This window comes from Lolium rigidum, chromosome 7 (assembly GCF_022539505.1).
Source record: "Lolium rigidum isolate FL_2022 chromosome 7, APGP_CSIRO_Lrig_0.1, whole genome shotgun sequence".
Classification (NCBI taxonomy): Eukaryota; Viridiplantae; Streptophyta; class Magnoliopsida; order Poales; family Poaceae; genus Lolium; species Lolium rigidum.
The window spans coordinates 327,257,488-327,263,487 of NC_061514.1; positions in this window are offsets into that span (position 1 = coordinate 327,257,488).

Below are 6,000 nucleotides of genomic sequence, written 5' to 3' on the forward strand. Positions count from 1 at the left end.
CTGGTTCGATAAACCTTGGTTTCTTTCTGAGGGAAAACTTGCTACTGTGCGCATCATACCTTCCTCTTGGGGTTCCCAACGGACGTGTTAATTACGCGCAATCATCGGTGTCAGCAACAACGTGGAACCTGCACACAACATAACCAAAGTACTTTGCCCCAACTTACAGTGAGGTTGTTAATCTCACCGATTTGCTGAACACAAATGATTAGACGTATCGAATGGAAGGGGATGTTTGCAGAAAGTAAACAGAACATGATTGCAATTGAATTTATCAGTGAGGAAATATGACCGGGGTCAACAGTTCACTAGAGGTGTCTCTCCCTAAGGAAATAACATGTTGGGTGAACAAATTACATCTACGCAATTGACAAAATATCGACCATACATGACAAGATGATTACTATGAGATTTGATATTAGGCATTGCAACATAACACATAGACCGTAATCTAACTGCGTCAATGACTAATAATCCACCTACAGATTAGCGCCCGCACCTCTTTCAATATAAAGTTGCAAGCAACAGACTATCGCATTAAGCAATGTTTGTAAAGTAAATAATAGAATTACCCTTGGACAAAACATTGTTGTTTTCTCCCTAGTAGCAACAACACATCTACAATATTAATAAAGGAATGAAAATAAAATTATTCCATATTCAAATTCCTCACACTTTTCTAATAGTTATGCATATGTTATTTGTCCACTTGCGATTTAAAGATTGAAAGATATTAATTATTTGGCAATATTATATGAATAATGCAAATATTATTTTATAATAATATTAATAAAGGAATAAAAACAAAATTATTCCATATTCAAATTCCTCACACTTTTCTAATAGTTATGCATATGTAATTTGTCCACTTGCGGTTTAAAGATTGAAGGTATTAATTATTTGGCAATATTATATGAATAACGCAAATATTATTTGATAATAATATTAATAAAGGAATAAAAATAAAATTATTCCATATTCCAATTTCTCACACTTTTCTAATAGTTATGCATATGTTATTTGTCCACTTGGGTTTAAAGATTGAAAGATATAAATTATTTGACAATATTATATGAATAATGCAAATATTATTTGATAATAATATTAATAAAGGAATAAAAACAAAATTATTCCATATTCAAATTCCTCACACTTTTTTAATAGTTATGCATATATTATTTATCCACTTGCGGTTTAAAGATTGAAAGATATTAATTATTTGGCAATATTATATAAATAATGCAAATATTATTTGATAATAATATTAATAAAGGAATAAAAATAAAATTATTCCATATTCTAATTCCTCACACTTTTCTAATAGTTATGCATATGTTATTTGTGCACTTGCGGTTTAAAGATTGAAAGATATTAATTATTTGGCAATATTATATGAATAATGCAAATATTATTTGATAATAATATTGATAAAGGAATAAAAATAAAATTATTTCATATTGAAGTTCCTCACACTTTTCTAATAGTTATACATATGTTATTTTTCCACTTACGGTTTAAAGATTGAAAGATATTCAAATTTCTCACATTGGAATGCTATATTATTATCGTAATGTAGTATTGACAAGAAGGTACAACCACATTCGCGGGAGCACGACAGGAAAGAAGAACCGAGAAGTTAAGCGTGATGTAGATGGAGTAGTGTGAGGATGGGTGATCGACCGGGAAGTGACCAAATCTAGAAGGTACAACCACATTGGCGGGAGCACGGCAGGAAAGAACCGAGAAGTTAAGCATGCTGAGGGTGGAGTAGTGTGAGGATGGGTGACCGACCGAGAAGTGACCAAGTCTAAAATTTGAGTAATGTGTAACTAGTATTAAAAATGGTCCAAGTGAGAGAGTAAAGAAAATGAAAAAATGAAAAAAGAAAAAAGAAAAAAATTAAAATTAAAAAAGATAAATGAAAAAAAGAAAAAAAGCCTTTTGTCCCGTCTCCCTTGTCCCGGGTAGCCGGCCGGGACAAAAGCCTCTAACGACCCACGACAATAGACATTTTCTCCACTAGTGAAACGTAATGAAATAAATGCAAAGGTATATGGTTACGACAATGCCTCCTTTTGTTTTGAGACTATCATGCTTAGCAAGAACTGAATATACACTCTGAGAATTACCTACATCCAAGATCACTTCAATACATTTATTATTTATTCATCACCTGCGTGTGAACATATTTTTTAAGATTCAAAGCATCAAGTCACGTGAACATAAACCAAAGAATATAAATATGCCCAAACAGCTAGCGTGAGCAACCTACAAATGTTCCATTAAAATCACAAACATAGAAACACTACTAGAGAGAGCAGATCTATTGTCCCGGCCCGTGAGAGGCTTTCGTCCCGGCTGGTCAACCGGGACAACGGAGGCAACCTTTTGTCCCGGCTCGCTTACCTGCCGGGACATATAGTCCACCACGTGGCTGCGTTACAGGGGTTTGGGCTGGAGGACCTTTTGTCCTGGCTTGTAAGGACAACCGGGATAAAAGTTTTTATTTTTTATTTTTTATTTTTCGTTTTTCATTTATCTTTTTTCATTTTTCATTTTTAATTTTTAATTTTTCATTTTTCTTTTTGTTTGACTTGTTACTTTCTCACTTGGACTATTGTTAACACTAATTACACTAAATCTGCACTCAAATTCCCGCGAATATGGTTATACCTTGTTGTAAATACTACCATAAGATAATAATATAGCATTCCAATGTGAGAAATTTGAATATCTTAAATCTTTAAACCACTAGTGGACAAATAATATATGCATAACTGTTAGAAAAATGTGAGGAATTTGAATATGAAATAATTTTGTTTTTATTCATTTATTAATTATCAAATAATATATGCATTATTCATATAATATGGCCAAATAATAAATATCTTTAAATCTAATAAAGAAGAGCTGTGTGCATCCTTTGGATGCAGATGCTGGGGCTATGCTCCCATTTCGAAAAAAAGGTCTTTGGGGGCTGACTTTCGAATGTTGTGTCGATGTGCCTGGATCTACATCTCGGCGGCGCTACACAAACGCAATTGCAGGGGAAGCTGCTGGTCTGGGCGATTTGGGTGCTAGGCACGGGCGCTTCTGCGTCTCCTTGGTTCGAGGGTTGTGGCCGCTCCTGATACTCTGGCTTGTTCGTAGATCCACGTCCAGGGCGAGAATGGCCATGCAACGGGTGGCAAGGGAGCACCGTCAATCTACTCTTCGCCAAATCCTATGCTAGACGGGGTAGGGAGGGAGGCAGTGCGTCAATTTTACACGAGAGCAAAGCATATCCACGGCGGGGCACCGTAGGACATGCATAAACCATGAGCCATAAGCGGAGCGAGAGGGTACACTAGTAGAAAAAATGTCTTCCATCCCAACCCATTAGTCCCCAAATACTTTGATCCGGGACTAGTCCCGGTTGCTAACACCAACCGGGACTAAAGGGCTATGGAAGATTGCGGCCGGCGCATACGACGTCGGGAAAAAACGTATAATATATCAAAATCATCGTGGAAAATAGTTACATCCGATTCTACCTGGGTTTACCCGGTTAGCCAATTTTTAGAATCTCAATATTCCAAATAAAAATATAAAGCAGGATGATTTTAGTTTTTACTATAAATTACGGATTTATATTTTTTATTTTTCAAAAAATTAAAATTAATAATCGCATCCTGCATAAAAATTACTTTTAGATTTTTAAATTTTTAGGTTTGGCAAAAAATAATTATATAAAAAAATAAAATATTAAAAAATTAAAAATAATACAAATCAAAAAGTTAATGTTTATTTATTTATTCAAGATTATTATTACATCATTACTTTTGTTTATTAAAAGAATTATTTGAAATTCAAACAATAAAGAAATATGACATCAACCAACTTGTTAATAGGATTGATATGATACTACTATCACATACATGCGCGCGAAGCACTTGGATGCATGACATGGTGGAACTTGGAAGTTAAGCGTGCTAGTGCTGGAATAGTGGGAGGATAGGTGACCGAGCGGAAAGTTTGACCACGAGTAAGTAATTTGAGTAGAGATAAGTGTAGTTAGAGATAGAGAGTAAACTATGCAAATAACTGAAATAATAGAAATTCTAAAAAAAATAGAAAAAAGGGAGTGGAAAAAATTAGAAAAAATAAAATAATTTTTTTTCACCTGGAGGCATTTTCGCCCTGACGCACGCAGCCCACGTGGATGAACCTTTTGTCCTGGTTCGTAAGCAACCGGGACTAAAAGGGGTGAGCTTTAGTCTCGGTATTTAGCCCCGGTTGTGCAACCAGGACTAAAGTCCTTTTTTCTACTAGTGGTGGGACATACCATCGGAGTTGGGTGGCGGGGCCGTTACAACTGAACACGCGCATCCTGGTGGCAGATCGAGGATGGTGGGGCATACCCTAGCGGGTCGGGAGAGGCCGACCTCCGACGACGTTGGCTAGTTCGGTGGCGGTGGATGGCTTAGCGGCGAGCGGCGCAGGAGCGAGGTTTACGTCCTCTGAATGTGGTCGTGGAAGGCGAGCAGGCGGGCTGCGAAGGCAAGGTGAGGCTAGAGGGCGCGTGAAAACTACTACAGACGTGGGGGCTCGGGACATCTCGTGCGAGCGCAGTCCACCTGCGAACAATGTCATCCAGCGTTGATCGTAGTGTTGCAAGGCCAAGATAGTTGGATCACCACCCTCTCTCCCTTTTTATATTAGTGGAGATTAGTGGAGATGACCCATAGCGAAAGTCAGCTCAGCATACCGACAGACGGGCCCGTTTTTGTTTTTTTTTGAAGTGGAACAGCCGATGTTGATTCCGGGTGGAACAAAATCAGACGAGCCCTGGCCGTAACCACACATTTCTCCTCTCCCGCGACAAAAAAAGGCAGCCCATGGCGGTGCGGCCGGTTTGCTCGCCGGCGCGCGCGTGCGTCAGTGCGCGCGGCTCTGTCGAGCTTGCCGGACCACGTAGCATGGCCGCGGGATTCGGTGCGGTTTTTCCGGCCAGAAGAACACACACGCACACAGCTTACCCAGGAGAACTTCTGCTTTACCATTTTCCTTCTGGTGAGAACACATACATTGTTGCTCTGCCCGTAGGCTCTACATTTCTGTTACTGAATGCATACTACATATAACACGGCAGACACTCATGCCACCTCCACTAACAACTAACTCCACTCATCCGCTAACTAGACGTGACTACTTCTCACTCCTGAAATCACTCTAGGACTCACCGATCTAGACATGCAGACTTGACCGGCTAACGCTACGACCTCTTCTTCCTGGAATCTCTCTAGAAACCAAACTAACACACAATGTGCACACATGCACGTATACACATCACATGTCAAGGTTAATTCTAACAAGTTCCTCCCTCCGACGCCGCTCACCGACCTCGACCACCTGTGCCGTCGCTTCCCGCGACGCTGCTTGTACAGCCCCTGCGTCGTAAGATTGGGAAAGGGCGCGGTGCTGCCATGGCCGGCGCACGCGAGCTCCGTCACCGTGCGGGGCCCAAGCTTCGCCGGCGTCCTCGCGGAGTCCCTCGACGGGCACGGATTGGTTGGACGCGGCCGTTCTCACAGCAGCCACCCAAAGGTCAAATTATTTCTCCTACCGCCGAGATAAATTCCTCGATCTGTTGCTGCTGGAGAGCGTTGTGCAGCTGTTCATATTCTTCCGGACTTGACCATGTCCATCTGCATTTGGTAGACAGCAGATGGAAGCTCTGAGACCCCATTAGTGTAGATAAGTATGTGGCCACCAGTCAATGACATGTACGACAGAAGTTTGGATCACAGATATGTATCCGACGGCCATCCCACTTCCCCTGATCCGGACAGATAAGGCACCTTGCAGGAGGCAAACACCACAGCCACCCACACCATATCTCGAATGAATGGAATGGAACAGAGCTGGGCATATCTAGCAATATATACACCGTGGGTGACCCGGCGATTGTGCACCCCTGCCTCCTCCTCTTCTTAGTAAAGCATATACAACTAGGCAGCT